This window comes from Balaenoptera musculus, chromosome 20 (assembly GCF_009873245.2).
Source record: "Balaenoptera musculus isolate JJ_BM4_2016_0621 chromosome 20, mBalMus1.pri.v3, whole genome shotgun sequence".
Taxonomy (NCBI): domain Eukaryota; kingdom Metazoa; phylum Chordata; class Mammalia; order Artiodactyla; family Balaenopteridae; genus Balaenoptera; species Balaenoptera musculus.
Genome location: NC_045804.1, coordinates 59,767,259 through 59,783,944, shown reverse-complemented (window position 1 = coordinate 59,783,944; position 16,686 = coordinate 59,767,259). Strand labels below are relative to the sequence as shown.

The window sequence follows — 16,686 nt, the reverse complement described above, 5'->3', positions numbered from 1 at the left end:
TTCTTAAAATTGCGTAGTTTAGTATTTCTTTCCATATTCTTTAGTAACTTGATTATGCTCCCATTTTTAAATTTTTAAATTTTTTTTCCTTTTGGTTTTATGTATCATTTCTGGCCTTGCTACTATGGAGGCTGAGACTTTAGTTCTCTAGCTGATGTCCCAACCTCATCTCCACTTAGCACATACACATATTCACTTCCCTTCCTCCTGTCTTTCTGATATAAGCATCTCATAATATTTGGGAAAATCACTATTTATTATTCACATTATTAGGAGTGTATAAAAGATTTTTCATGGAATAATTACTTTGGTGTTAATAATTACTTTGTTTTACTGTTTGCTTAGTTTTCTATATACCTAATTCATCCCCCACACCTCTGACATTCTTTGGATCTTCTCTCAGTATAATCCCACGTAGGAGGTATCCTGGAAATGTCTGTTCTCTTTGCTCCAATCTGGCTTAGTTGTTCTCTGAGTCTAAAATGGTAGAGCTCTCATATCAGGATTTTCTTTTACCAACCTCGAGAGATTCTCTTTGCCCATCTCCTTTGTTAAATTCCCTGTTTCTTCACATCATTTATCATCTTCTTTCCTTGTTTTGATGGAGATATCCTCCAGTAGGTTCCTGAGAAAAGATGAATGGGAAAAAAACATTTTTGAGGCCTTGCAAGTCTGAACAGTTCTTTCTTTGTTATGCTTTATTTGATTGGGCATAGCATTGGTTGGAACTAATTTTCCTTCAGAATTTTAAAAATCATGCTTCTGTTGCCTTCCAGCTTCCAGTGTTGCTGTTTGAGAGGTATAGTGCCATTATGACCATGCTCTCCCAGCTTGTAGAGGTTTTAAGAATGTTCCCCTTATCCCGGTGTTCTAAAATTTCAAGATATCGTGGTATGGGTCAGTCAACTATAAATATTTAGTATGTCTCTCTAAAGGATAAAGACTTTTTTTGTGCAGGCAATTTGATGTGCCTGTTCAGTCTGAAAACTCTTGTCCTTCAGTTCAGGGGGATTATTTTATATTATTCCTTTTGTGTTATTTCCTTCCTTTCATGTTCTCTTTTCTCTCTTTCTGGATCTCCCCTTATTCAGATGTGGATCCTTCTATACTGATCCTCTAATTTTCTTTTTTTTAATCCCCTCTTCTTTTTTTTTTTGTTTAAATTCTGGGTGGGGTGTTCAGCTTTAACTTAGAAATAATTTTTTCCTCCTATCACGTTTTTGATTTTCAGGAATTTTTTCTGATTCTATGAATGCTCCTTTTTAAATACATAATATTTCCTAAGTATAAAATGAATATATATAAAACTTATATATAAGATAATAATTAAACAAATGCACATGTATGTACCCACTACCCAGTTGAGACAAAGGACATAAAACTAATGGGTTACTATTTTCCTCTTGCATCTCCTCATTCCCCTCCCACCTGTGCAACCAGAATCCTCAATTTTATGTTTTATTTCATTGCTTTTTTTAAAAAAATAGTTTCACAGGTGTAAATTCCCAAAGAATATAATTTTTATTTTTGAATAGTTTTGAACTTATAAAAATGATACCATATGGTTATTGAAATATACCTTCAAGATATTAAAAAATAAATTTGTGATGATATCAATTATGTACTTTTTAGTTAATGTATTCAGTAAGAAAAAATTACATTAAAAAAATCACAGGTTAAAGTTTAATTGTATTTAGTTGTTGTGTATGAATTAAAATTTCCATATTATACTTTACAAGGCAAGGATAGGTTTTCCAAGGACATCAGAATTCACCCAAGGCTTTTTGAGTTAATCTTTAGTTGTAGAACACTCAACTGTTTTGTGGTTGAATAATTACTTGGCACAGAGATAGTTAGTTGCTCAATAGTTGATGACATTATAGACAGGAGGACTGTATAACATTATAGGCAGAAAGACTGCGATCATGTGCGGTTTAGCAGTAAACTAATAAATAATGGTTTCAATGTAGTGAGGAATGTAAAAAATATTTGGAGGTATCTGCAGCAGCTGTCATGTAATATTAAAACATCTGTGATTTCTGTTAGAGACAAAGTCACAAGTACTGCTAACATCATTTTGGTATGTTTATATTCATAACAAATTTAGCATTTCCTTCAATTAGCAGTTACAAAAATAGAGAAGTAATTTTTTTCCCCTACTCAAGTTCATTGTAACTCTGGGTCTTGGTTTTCTTGGTTTCTCAAGAAGCAGACCCCCAGGCAAGGATATGAGTTCAAGTAATTAATATGGGCAGTGCTCACAAAAAAATATACTGGATTTGAGGCAGGGAAGTGAAGGTGCTTTAAAAAGAGTGTATTATCATGCAGGTGATTAACAAGATTAAATCTCTGGCTAACTCTGGGAGTTAGTGGTCCTCACAACATTATGTTCCTCACACTTGTTCTTCAGACACATCACACATACACACATGGGTTGAAGGCTGGTGAGAGCAGAGCATTAATTCTCAGCACTTACAAACAATTCCTGGAAAACTCAGGCAAAGATATGTAGATGCTGTCAATTGGAACTGCCTCACTAAAATGCTAAGGCATGAGAGGATACAGTTGAGGTATCAAAAATATTTTTTATATCTTGAATTCTATCTGTAGGTGCCTTGGGTCAGAAGACCTCAGAACCTCTGGTCTAAAATCTGGACATTTAATTTTTTGTCTTCCACATTTAGATCTAAAACCTATGTGGAATAGTTTTTAGGTATGGTTTGAGGACGAGGTCAGGTTTCACTTTTTCTGTATGGATATCCAGTTGTCCAGCACAATTTGTTGAAAAGCCTCTTGTTTCTCCATTGCTCTTTATTGCCACCTTTGTCAAAATCAAATGTCCATACTAGTGTGGCTGTGTTTCTGGATTCTTTTATCTAGTCCATTGGTCTTTCCTTGTAGTAATGCCACCTTTGTTGCTATAGCTTTTAAATTGTCTTGATATCTGGTAGAGCAAGTCTTCCCATCTTGTTTTCCTTCTTTAAGATTATCCTATCTATTTTTGGCCCTTTGTATTTCCATATAAATTTTAGAATGAGCATAATAAATTTTATAAAACAAACAGAAAACCTCTTGTGATTTTGATTGATATTTCATTGACTCTGTAGATCACTTTTGGGAGAATTGACGTCTTTACAGTTGAGTCTTCTCATCTATGAACATGACATAGTCTTTAATTTAGATCTTTTTACTTCTTTCAGTAACGTTTTATAATTTTTTCTAGAGGTCCTAAATATCTTTTGTTAGATTCATGCCTAGGTATTTGATATTTTTGATGTCGAAAATGATATGAATGGTATCATTTTATAATTATTACTGGTATATAGAAATGCAATTAATTTTTGTATATTGGGTTTATACCTAGCAATCTTAATAAACTCATTAATTCTAACAAGTCCTTTGTAGATCCTTTGAATTTTCTATGTGCATAATTCTATTATTTGTGAATAATGGCAGTTTTATTTCATCTTTTCTAACTCTTAAGTGTTTTGTGTCTTCTTTTTTTCTGCAGTATCTAGGACCTCCAGTATAGTGTTGAGTAAAGGTGGTGAGAGTAGGTATCTTTTCCTTGTTCCCAGTATCAAAAAGATGCCTTTCACTGTGTCACCATTAAGTGTGATATTTACTGTAGGTGTTTACTATAGATACTGTTTTTCAGATACAGGAAGTTTCCTTCTTATTTGGAGATTGCTAGGATTTTTCTTTTTTAAATCACAAATGATGTTGAATCTGAGCAAATACTTTTTCTGCATCTAATGATATTACCATTATTTTCTTATTTAATAAGATGAAATATGTTGGACTTATTTTCAAGTGTTAAATAAATCTTGTGTTTCTGGAATAATCTCAACTTGATTGTAATGTATTGTCCTTGCTGGATTTGCTTTGCTAATATTTTATTTAGGATTTATGAGATCTCTGTGTTAAAGTGAGGCTTGGCAAATAATTTTTCCTTTTTTGTACAGGTATACCTGGTTTTATTGTGCTTTGCTTTTTTGTGCTTTGCAGATAATGCGTTTTTTAACACAGTGAAGGTTTGTTTCAACCCTGTGTTGTCAGATGATGGTTAGCATTTTTAGTAATAAAGTATTTTTAAATATTAAGGTATGTACATTTTTAAAGACGTAATGCTATTGCACACTTAATAGTTTTTCTCAAACTTTTTTAGATGTTTAGCCTTTTTTGTTTTTGTTTTTCTCAGCCTTTTTTGTTTTTAATGTATACATTTAACACTATAGATTTCCCTTGAAGCTTAGCTTTATCCCATAAGATTTTTTTAATTCCATAACTTTTGATGTGTATTATTTTTATTATTATTCTAAATATAAATTTTTCTAATTTTCAGTGTGATTCACTTTTTGATTCATGGGTTGTCCAGAGTATAGATTAGAGTCAGGCTCAGTTGTTTTGGGGTGGTGGTGGATGGTGCAGAAGTATTTTATTGGCGGTGACAACTTTTACTTTGCATTATTAAGTAAAACTTACCAGTAATTTTAGACTAATAACTACTGATACTGTTATGATAGCGACCGGTAGCTGTTGATAGTTACGTACCAGAAACCGTGCCTTCAAAAGCCTATGGGGCAACTGTTTTACAGAAGGGGAAACTGCAGCTTAAGAACTTCGCTGAGAATACAGATAGTCAGAAGGTAGAGTTGGGATTTTAACCCAGATGTTTTAGATATCACAGCACCAAAATCAGCTGGCTTTGTATTTCATTGAGAAAATATTTATTGCAAGTGCATTCGTAGGGATGCTTTGAGGCCTGGGTTGAGTATGCATTCTTTTAGGAAAGGTTTATATAGTTTCTGCCAGGCACCTGGAGGCACACCCAGTTTAAACTAAATTCTCAGCTTGGAAGTTGTGCCACACAGTGTGCGCTTGGGGCTCATGAGGCCTGTTTTGTCATTACAGATGCCCAGCGGAGACTTTTTCCTTCGCTCAGAGTTCAGATGCAGATGAACCCTTCCTTACCATATTCCTTTTCAGAGAGGGTTTTTTCTTGATTTCATCCTTTCATTTAGCGATAGTCCTTCGGGGTCTTTTTCTTTGTTTTTTTGTTTTTTTTTTTTTTTGGTGTTATGCAGGCACCTCTGATCTGACTTATCACCTTGCGTGAACACCGTGTGTTGTCTCTATGTAGCTACTGTATTTTAAACTGAAGCTCTATGCCATTGGGTGTTGATAGAGTCCCATATGACAGTCCATGCTCCCACTTCAGCATTTGTGTACTATGGATTCTTACGTGAGAAAATAGGTGTAATCAGAAGAGAACTTTGATAAACTCCCACCACCTACCTGTATCTGTTCATCTCCCTACATCTGTGCATGTATGTTCTGCCTTCCCTTGGGTTGCCATGGATGAATGGTCTGCTTTTATACAAGGCCAGTTCTTCCACTTGTAGACTAGATTCCGTTTGTCCTTGCTTACCCAGGGACCTCAGTATTGCAGCGCTCTCCTCTCTTCTCAATTAGTTTTCCCTTCTCCATTGGGGCATCACATTAGCATATGTTATGGACTGAATGTTTGTGTCCCCCCTCCCCATTCATATGCTGAAGCCCTAACCCTCCAAAGTGATGATATTTGGAGATGGGACCTTTTGGAGGTTAAGGTTAGATAAAGTCATGAGGGTGGCCCTCATGATAGGAACAGTACCCTTATAAGAAGAGATACCAGAGAGCTTGTTCTCTCTCTACCACATGAAGACACAGTAAGCAGGTTGCTGTCAAAAAGCCAGGAAGAGAGGTCTCACCAGAACCTGACCATGCTGACACTCTGATCTTAGACTTCTGGCCTCCAGAATTGTGAGAAAATAAATTTCTGTTGTTCAAGCCGCCCAGTCTATAGTATTTTGTTATGGCAACCTGAGCTGACTAATACAGCACAGCATACCGAATGTGCTATAATCTTGCCCATTCTAAAACAAACGAACAACAACAATAACAAAAACCATCTCTTGACCTTCTCTCTCAGTTTCTGTTAATTCTGTGCCCTCCTTATAACACCTCGAAAGGGTTGCTTATAGCTGCTGTCTCCAAGTTTTTCTCCTCATTTTCTATTGCAATTGTTATTCTCTTTACCCAGAAAAATCCTTCCCCCAGAGACCTGCGTGGCTTTTCCCTTTAACTTCTTAAATGTCACTGTCACTGTTTAAAGCACCCCTTTAAATTGCATCTCACCTACCACTGTACTTTCTATTCCCTTTGCCTGCCTTAATTTTACTTGTAACACTGTCACTAGGAGTTTGTATTAGTTTTCTGTTATTGCGTAACAAATTGCCACAAACTTAGCAACTTAAGACCACACATTTATTATCTCAGCTTCCGTGGGTTTGGTGTCCGGACATAGCTTAGCTGGGTGCCGTGATCAGGGACTCTAAAGGCTGCAATAAAGGTGTCAGCTGGGATGAATTCTGACCTGGAGACTTTACTAGGGCAGAACCCTTTTCCAAGCTCACTCAGGTTGTTGGCAGAATTTATTTTTTTGTAGCTGAATGACAGGGCTTGTAGTCGATTTCCCTCATACATTCTTAATGTTTCTGATTATCTCCTTTTGCTCACCCAGTGTGTGACGTTTGTCTCTGCTGTGTGTTACAGCTGGCTAAACTTTGAGACTATTTTAGGATATATGGTCTTTTGACAGGGTCACTTGCTGCTTTAAAAACTATTAATGAGCCATGAAAGATGATCATTATTCATTGTCTAAACATCTTCTGATTATTTGAACTCCCTAATGAATCTGAAAGATACCTTTGTGCTTCAGACAAAAATAAGTAAAAAGACTAAAAGTATGTCCTCTTAAATGGAGCAACTAGATTTTAAGCTCCTCAGAGGCGATTCTGTTTGTGCACTCCATAATGCCTAATACCTTTTTTCTCTGAATTTTTATTGCACACAGCCTTAGCAATTGATTATTGAGTATTTTTTTTCATTGTATTAGTCACGTTCCCTTAAGCTTTTAATGTTCAGTTCTCCTAAGAGCTAAGTGTTTCACATTTCTGAGGGAAAGATAAGAATGCCTTTGAGATTGACATATATAAAATAGATAACTAATAAGAACCTACTTTATAGCACAAGGATATATATATATATATCCTATTATATATAAAATAGATAACTAATAAGAACCTACTGTATAGCACAGGGAACTCTACTCAATACTCTGTAATGACTTATATGGGAATAGAATCTAGAAAAGAGTGGATAACTGAGTCACTGTAATCTACCACTAGAAGGCATTTTCCAGCGCCTCTGCTACACATGACAGAATTTCAGCTCAGGTGTTTGGGGACTCAAATCCAATTACCTTCAGGATTTTTAATATTATAGTTCATTGAGTACTTTTGATGGTAAGATCTATTTTTTTAAAAAAAATAAATTTATTTATTTCTGTATTTATTTTTGGCTGCGTTGGGTCTTCGTTGCTGTGCGCGGGCTTTCTCCAGTTGCGGCGAGCCGGGGCTACTCTTCGTTGTGGTGTGTGGGCTTCTCATTGCGGTGGCCTCTCTTTGTTGCAGAGCACGGGCTCTAGGTGCATGGGCTTCAGTAGCTGTGGTGCCTGGGCTTAGTTGCTCTGCGGCATGTGGGATCTACCCAGACCAGGGCTCGAACCCGTGCATCGGAAGGTGGATTCTTAACCCACTCTGCCACCAGCGAAGTCCCAAGATCTATTTTTAATGTGTGGTGAATTAAATTTTTAGAGGGCTCAAGAGTATTTTAACTTTTTATCTGAGCATAGAGTCTTACTTATTAAAGAGCCTTTTCCCCCCACAAGACATACCTGATTAAATCTTCAGCTCAAGAATTGTTTTTTTTTGGTTTGCTTGCTAGGTGTTTATTTAAATTCTGTTTATGTTTCCATACAAATTTTGAAATTATTTGTTCTAGTTCTGTGAAAAATGCCATTGGTATTTTGATAGGGATTGCATTGAATCTGTAGATTGCGTGGAGTCCTAACCACTGGATCACCAGGGAATTCCCAGTATGGTCATTTTAACAATATTAATTCTTCCAATCCAAGAATGTGGTGTATCTTTCCATCTGTTTTTGTCATCTTCAGTTTCTTTAGTCACTGTCTTATAGTTTTTTTTTTTCCCCCAAATGTGCCACTTTTGCATAAGGATTATTTTGAACTAAAGGCAACTGAGACCCTGTGAGTTCAAGAGGAAATTTTGCCCCTCCCTTAACTACCTAGAAGAATTTAATTGAGGGGCTTTCCCAGAAAAAGAGTTATTACCAGAGATAAATTTTTTCTGAGTGGCCCATCCGTATGGCAGGGCAAACATCTAATTACCCAACATCTGCTCTTCTTCTTATAGTCCTGGAATTACCCTCCAGTCCTTGGAAGCCCCAGGACCCTATCCCATTCCTTAGCTTAGAATGGCTTAGACCTTTCTGTCTTTGAACCTCTCTTATATGTGGGGTGGGGTTCCAGTATGTATAAAATTCGATTTGATTTTCTCTTGTTAATTTGTCTCATGTCAATTTAATTCTTAAACAGCCAGAAAAATCTAGAAAGTTAGAGGGAAGTATTTTTCCTCCCCACAAGTCCTACAAGACTGCCCTGCCACACACATAATTTCAGAGGCCAGTTGCAAGCCCAGGTTGTTACCTATACTTCTGACCAATGGCTATAAGTTAGAGGTTTCCAAGACCCTCTTCCTTAGGTTTGATTAATTTGCTAGAGCAGCTCACAGAACTCAGGAAATGCATTTACTCACTAGATTACCAATTTATTATAAAAGGATATAACTCAGAAACAGCCAAATGGAAGAGATGCGCAGGGTAGGTATAGGGAAAGGGGACAGAGCTTCCATGCGCTCTCAGAGCTTGCCACTCTCCTCAAATCTCCACTGTCTTATATAGTTTTCCAAGTACAGGTCTTTTACCTCCATAGATAGGTTTATTCCTAGGTATTTTATTCTTCTTGATGCAGTGGTAAATGGGATTGTTTCCTTAACTTCTCTCTCTTTCTAAAAAATATTTATTTATTTATTTTTTTGGCTGCATTGGGTCTTAGTTGCAGCACGTGGGATCTTTCATTGCGGTGCATGGGCTCTTCATTGCGGTGCACAGGCCTCTGTCTAGTTGTGGTGTGTGGGCTCCAGAGCGTGCAGGCTCAGTAGTTGTGGCACATGGGCTCTCTGGTTGTGGCGTGTGGGCTCTAGAATGCGTGGGCTTAGTTGCCCCATGGCATGTGGGATCTTAGTTCCCCGACCAGGGATTGAACCCACGTCTCCTGCGTTGGAAGGCAATTCTTAACCACTGGACCACCAGGGAAGTCCCAATTGTTTCCTTAATTTCTCTTTGTGATACTTCATTGTGACTGTATAGAAATGCAACAGATTTCTGTATATTATTTTTTTAAAAAATTATTTATTTATTTATTTTTGGCTGCATTGGGTCTTTGTTGCTGTGTGCGGGCTTTCTCTAGTTGCGACAAGTGGGGTCTACCCTTTGTTGTGGTGCTCGGGCTTCTCATTGTGGTGGCTTCTCCTGTTGCAGAGCACGGGCTTTAGGCGCTTGGGCTTCAGTAGGTGTGGCACACGGGCTCAGTAGTTGTGGCTTGCGGGCTATAGAGTGCAGGCTCAGTAGTTGTGGTGCACGGGCTTAGTTGCTCCACGGCATGTGAGATCTTCCCAGACCAGGGCTCGAGCATGTGTCCCCTGCATTGGCAGGTGGATTGTTAACCACTGTGCCACCAGGGAAGTCCTGTATATTAATTTTGTATCCAGCAACTTTACCAAATTCATTGACGAGCGCTAGTAGTTTTCTGGTAGTGTCTTTAGGATTTTCTATGAATAGTATCATGTCTGCAAACAGTGACAGTTTTACTTCTTCCTTTCCAATTTGTATTCCTTTTATTTCTCTTTCTTCACTGATTGCTGTGGCTCGGACTTCCAAAGCTATGTTGAATAAAAGTGGTGAGAGTGGACATCCTTGTCTTGTTCCTGATCTTAGAGGAAATGCTTTCAGCTTTTCACTGTTGAGTATGATGTTAGCTGTGGGCTTGTCATATATGACCTTTATTATGTTGAGGTAGGTTCCCTCTATGCCTACTTTCTGGAGAGTTTTTATCATAAATGGGTGTTGAATTTTGTCAAAAGCTTTTTCTGCATCTATTGAGATGATCATATGGTTTTTATTCTTCAGTTTATTAATGTGGTATATCACATTGATCTGCAGATATTGAAAAACCCTTGCATCCCTGGGATAAATCCCACCTGATCATAGTGTATGATCCTTTTAATGTATTGTTGGATTTGGTTTGCTAATATTTTGTTGAGGATTTTTGCATCTATGTTCATCAGTGATAATGGCCTGTAATTTTCTTTTTTTGTGATACCTTTGTCTGGTTTTGGTATCAGGGTGATGCTGACCTCATAGAATGAGTTCAGCAGTATTCCTTCCTCTGCAGTGTTTTGGAATAGTTTCAGAAGCATAGGTGTTAAGTCTTCTCTAAATGTTTGTTAGAATTCACCAGGGAAGCCATCTGGTCCTGGACTTTTGTTTGTTGGGAGTTTTAAAATTACTGATTTCAATTTCATTACTGGTAATTGGCCTGTTCATATTTTCTATTTCTTCCTGGTTCAGTCTTGGGAGATTGTACCTTTCTAAGAATTTGTCCATTTCTTCTAGGTTGTTCATTGTATTGGTGTATATTTGCTTGTAGTAGTCTCTTATGATCCTTTGTGTTTCTGTGGTGTCAGTTATAACTTCTCCTTTTTCATTTCTGATTTTATTGATTTGGGCCCTCCATGGTATGTGTGTGTATATTCCTACCATGAAATACAACTCAGCCATGAAAAAGAATGAAATTTTGCCATTTGCAGCAACATGGGTGGACTTGGAGGACATTACACTAAGTGAAATAAGTCAGAGAGACAAATACTGTATGATATCACTTATATGTGGAATCTAAAAAATACCACAGACTAGTGAATAAAACAAAAAAAGCAGACTCACAGATACAGAGAACAGACTAGTGGTTACCATTGTGGAGAGGGAAGTGGGAGAGGGCAATGTACGGGTAGGGGATTTTAAAAAGGGGGTTATTATGGGATTATATGAAATCATGTGTGTGAAACTTTTGAAAATTGTAAAGCATTATATTTGTTCAATAAAAACAAATACTGTTCATGTTTATGAAGTTTGTATCTGAACACTTTATATAATTTCTATTTTTTAAAATTTGAATGTAACTTAAAATACCTTGTTTTTTTTTCAAAACCATTTTTCTTTAATAGAGGATTACTCTTTTGAGAAAAAAACTGGGTTTTCTAAGGGCTAAGGTGAGAAGAATTTTTGAGGAGGGTGATTTTGGCAGGGAGGGAAGCAGCTGGCTACAGAATGTTCCCTGAAGCTTTTCCTCCTCTTGAGAGCGTGTCTCTGTACCTAGATTTAGTGTTTTGGTTATTTAAGGATTGGCTTATTGACCTTTATTCCCCCTTTAACATGGGAATATCTTTACTTCTTTAACATAATATGTATTTATTATTAAGAGGAACATGCAGAGAAAATGAAAATCTCCAGCCAAATAGCCATACCCCCGGTAAAAAAAAAAATGGCCACTGTTCTCTGTTTAATATATATTCTTTTAGACTTTTTGATGCCTTTGTAAACCATACAGAAGTGTGTGTGTGTACATATTCTTTAAGCTGATTTATTCACTTACTGTATCATAGATTGATGTGTCAATACAGATATATCTTTTCTTTTTAAAGGCAACATAATTTTCCATTATATGAATGAATGTATACCATGGTTTAACTTAACCAGATAACTATTAATGAACATTTAGTGGTTCTAATTTTTTTCTATTGCCATTAAAAATGAACATCCTTTTATATAAATCTTGTTATGTCTTTTTTATAATTAACTTTATATGGTGTAATTAACCTAAAAGGTATAATTAACATAAAATGAAATTATTTTTTAAATGTGCAGTTCAGTGTATTTTGACAAATTTAGAGACCTATGTAATCACCACCACGATCTAGTTATTGGACACTTACGTCATCTCAAAAGGTTTCCTTTTACTTCTTCCCAATTAACCCTTACTCCTATTCCTAGTTCCAGATAATAAATAGCTGCTCTGCTTTCTAACACTATTGATTAGATTTGTCTTCACTAGAGTTGTATGTAAATGAAATTGTGTAGTATACTCTATTGTGTCTGAGTTCTTGCACTTAGCACAGTGTTTTGTGATTCATCTATGTTGTGTGCATCAGTAATTTGTTCTTTTTATTTGAGTTGTATTCTGTTATATGGATATATCATAATTTGTTTATCCATTCACCTGTTGATGGACATGTAGGTTGTATGGAGTTTTAGGCTAAAATGAACAAAGCTACTATGACCATTCATTTGCAAGTCTTTGTATAAACATTTCACTTCTCATGGGTAAAAAATACCTATGAGTGGAATTGTTGGGTCACATGGTACGTTACAAAGACGTACCAGGCGCTTTCCAAAGTTGTACCATTTTGCATACTCACCAACAATTGAATAATATCAGTTGCTCCACTTTCTTGCCAAAATTTGGCATTGTCAGCCTTTTTAATATTAGCCATTCTAATAGTCTGGGTAGTGGTGTCTTATTGTGGTTTTCATATGTATTTCTCTGATTTCTAATGATGTTGAGCACATGCTTATTGCCTGTCTGTATACTTTTTTTTTTGGTAAAGTGTTTATTTGTCCTTTGCCCATTAAAAAAATTGGGTTTGTTTTCTCATTATTATAGAATTATAAGAGTTCTTTGTATATTTACTACAATTGAAAGATAAATGTATTATAGATATTTCCTCCCAGTCTGTAACTTGCCTTTTTATTTTTTTAAACAATGTCTTTTGATGTGCAGACGTTTTTAATTTTGAAGAAATCCAACATCAATTATTAAAAATTGGTTTGTGCTTTTTGTGGCCTAGATTTAAAAAATCTTTGTCTACCTTGAAATCACAAAGATATTTTACTATGTTTTCTTTTAGAGGTTTTATAGTTTTGACTTTTACTTTTTTTTTAGGATCATTGGCAGGGCTGTTTAAAATTATTTATTTTTTATTTATTTTTTGGCTGTGTTGGGTCTTCATTTCTGTGTGAGGGCTTTCCCCAGTTGCGGCAAACGGGGGCCACTCTTCATCGCGGTGCGCGGGCCTCTCACTATCACGGCCTCTCTTGTTGTGGAGCACAGGCTCCAGACGCGCAGGCTCAGTAATTGTGGCTCACGGGCCCAGTTGCTCCGCGGCATGTGGGATCTTCCTAGACCAGGGCTCGAAGCCGTGTCCCCTGCATTGGCAGGCAGATTCTCAACCACTGCGCCACCAGGGAAGCCCCTGACTTTTACATTTTGAGGTGGTTTTTTTGCATTTGATTTGAAGTCAGTTTTTCCCCAGAGGTATATCAAGATATTTCAGTGGCATTTTAAAAAGGCAATCCATTCTCCATTGAATTTCCTAGACAACTTTGTTGAAAATCAGTTTTCCATACATGTGTGGATCTGTTCCTGGCCTCTCTGTTTTGTTCCATTGTGATATATATGTGTGTGTGTGTGTGTGTGTGTGTGTGTGTGTGTGTGTGTGTGTGTGTGTGTGTGTGTATCCCCTTATGCTAATAATATGTGTCTTGATTATTGTGGCTTTATAGTTAGTTCCAAAAACAAGTAGTTTCCTCTAACTTTTTACTTTTCTTTTAAAATATTTTTGGTGGTGTCAGTCCTTTGATTTCCATACAGATTTTGTCAGTTTCTACAAAAAAGCCTGCTGTGATTTTGATGCTATTTATTTACGTTGTATCTCTGTAGAACAATTTGGGAAGAATTGTACATTAGTAACATTTGGTCTTTTTTTTTAAAATTTTTAAAAAACTAATTAATTAATTAATTAATTTTTGGCTGCTTTGGGTCTTTGTTGCTGTGTGCGGGCTTTCTCTAGTTGCAGCGAGAAGGGGCTACTCTTCGTTGCGGTGTGCCGGCTTCTTATTGTGGTGGCTTCTCTTGTTGCAGAGCATGGGCTCTAGGTGCATGGACTTCAGCAGTTGTGGCTCGTGGGCTCTAGAACGCAGGCTCAGTAGTTGTGGTGCACGGGCTTAGTTGCTCCACAGCATGTGGGATCTTCCCGGACCAGGGATCGACCTGTGTCCCCTGCATTGGCAGGAGGATTCTTAACCACTGCGCCACCATGGAAGTCCCACATTTGGTCTTCTTATCTACGAATGTGGTACGTTTCTCTTTTTATTTAGGTTTTCTTTCTCTTAGCAGCGTTTCATAGTTTTCAGGGTACACAATTTAAGTTTATCTTCCTAATGTAAAAGGTATTTACAGAAATTACATTGCTAATTATTGCTAAATATAGAAATGGAATTGATTTTTGAATTTTGATCCTTAGTCTTATGACCTTGCTTATCAGTTCTAGCAGCCTGTTTGGGTAGTTTTCTTAGGATGTTGTGAATAAAGACAGTTTTACTTCTTCCTTTCTAATCTGTATACCTTTTATTTTTTTCCCTCACCCAATATATTGCAAGTACTAGGACCTCTGGTACAATGTTGAGTAGAATTGATGAGAGCAGACGTTCTTGTATTGCTCCCAATTTTATGGGAAGAGCATTGTCTTGCACCATTATATATGATGTAAGTTGTAGGTTTATTGTAGAGTCACTCAACTTGATCATATTGTATATGTTCCCTTTTATTTTTCCTATTCCTATATGCTGAGAGTGTTGTTTTCCCCCATGAATTAGTGTTTCCTTTTGTCAAGTGCTGTTCCTGCATATAGTGAGATAATTATGTAGGTTTTCTTTTTCATTCTGTTACTATGATGAAATGCAATTATTGATTTTTCCAGTGTTAAACCCACTTCACTTTGCTGGGATAAACTCCACTTGGTCATGATTTGTTTTTTTTTAATATACTGATGGATTAGGTTTAAAGGTGTTTGCATCTTTGTTCATGAAAGATATTCCTGTATAGTTTTTTTATGTCTTTGGTTTTGGTATCTTGGTAATAATACTGCCCTTATACAGGAGATCTTTTCCTCAATTTTCTGAAACACTTTGTGAAGGATTGGTGCTATTTCTTCCTTAAATGTTTGGTAAAGTTCATCAGTAAAGCCACCTGAGTCTCAGATTTTAGTTGTAGTTTTAGGGTTTTGTTTTCTGGTGAGAAGACTTGAAATTGTGAATTCAGCATCTTTAATGGATGTAGAGCTATTCGGGTTTTCTATTTCTTCCTTTGTCAATTTTTTTTTTGAAATTGTCTTTCGAGGGGTTTAACATATTGTAGGATCTGTAGCCAGGTCCCATCTTTCAGTCTTGATAATGGTAATTTGTGTTTTCTCTCTAAATATTTTTGGTCTTTCTAGATAGATTATCAATTTTATTGATCTTTTCACAAGTAGCTTTTGGATTCATTGATTTCTCTATAATTTTTGTATTTTATTTCATTGGTTTTTATTCTTCTTTATATCTCTTTAATATGAGTTCTCTTTGCTCTTATTTGATGCTTCAGGTAGAAGCTTAAACCATTGATTTGAGACCTTTCTTCTTTTCTGATGTAAGCATTTAAAGCTATACATTTCCTTCTAAGCACTAATGTAGCTGCAACCCCCAAATTTTTATGTTTTGCTTTCATTTTCATTCAGTTCAACATATTTTAAAATTTGCCAGGCTTCCCTGGTGGTGCAGTGGTTGGTAATCACCTGCCAATGCAGGGGACACGGGTTCGATCCCTGGTCTGGGAAGATCCCACATGCCACGGAGCAACTAAGCCCGTGTGTCACAGCTGCTGAGCCTGCGCTCTAGAGCCTTCGAGCCACAAGCTACTGAAGCCCACGCGCCTAGAGCCCGTGCTCCACAACAAGAGAAGCCACCACAATGAGAAGCCGGCACACCGCAATGAAGAGTAGCCCCCACTCACCTCAACTAGAGAAAAGCCTGCGTGCAGCAACGAAGACCCAGTGCAGCCAAAAATAAAATAAACAAATTAAAAAAAATTTGTCTTGTAATTTAGAAGTGTTTTTGTTTAGTTTATAAATATTTGGGAATTTTCTAGCTATCTTTCTTGTACTGATTTCTAGTTTAATTCTGTGTGGTTTTAGAGTTTTAGGTAGTAACAGATGAGAATGGTGAGGCTGCTTCATTTGAGGGGGAAGCTGGCGGGAATGGGAAAAGGGGCTTGATTGCTCGGCTTGTGGAGGCTCTCTGACTTTCCTTTATGACTCCTTAAGGGCTCTCAGGTACCTCGAGGGTTTTTGTGGTACATAGTCTGAAACTACTGCCATAGGTCGTGCCGTAAATTTGGGAAGGTGAAGATGATGCTAAGGTGGAGAAAGTACTTGGAGGAAAGCAACTAGTGAGTGCACTGTTAAGTGGTTGTCTCAGAATAAGTACTTAAAGAGATTTGTTGTGTAATTCAAATATCCGAATAAATGAGACCTTAGTGGAAACATACATTATGTAGTATAGATTGAGAATGAATACTAAGATGGAAAAAAACAGAAGTGTTTGTCTAGTCCAGGTGAAAATATCTGGACCTATACGTAATTTCATTGTTTTTTAGAGATTGAGATTTTTACATAAATGTTATCAATTTTTTATTTTCCTTCATGTACTTTTCACCATAGAGGATGAAGCACTATAAAAGATAGTTCCTGTTAAATAAGATAAAATTATTTAGGCCTTTAACAAAATTCTTAG

At 36.7% G+C, this 16,686-nt stretch overlaps 1 protein-coding gene across 1 annotated transcript in view; it reads left to right on the top strand.

Moving 5' to 3' along the window:
• The window catches only part of DMXL2 (Dmx like 2), a 148,755-nt gene that overhangs the window by 42,098 nt on the left and 89,971 nt on the right, over positions 1–16,686 (top strand). The gene's annotated exons all lie outside the window — the stretch shown is intronic.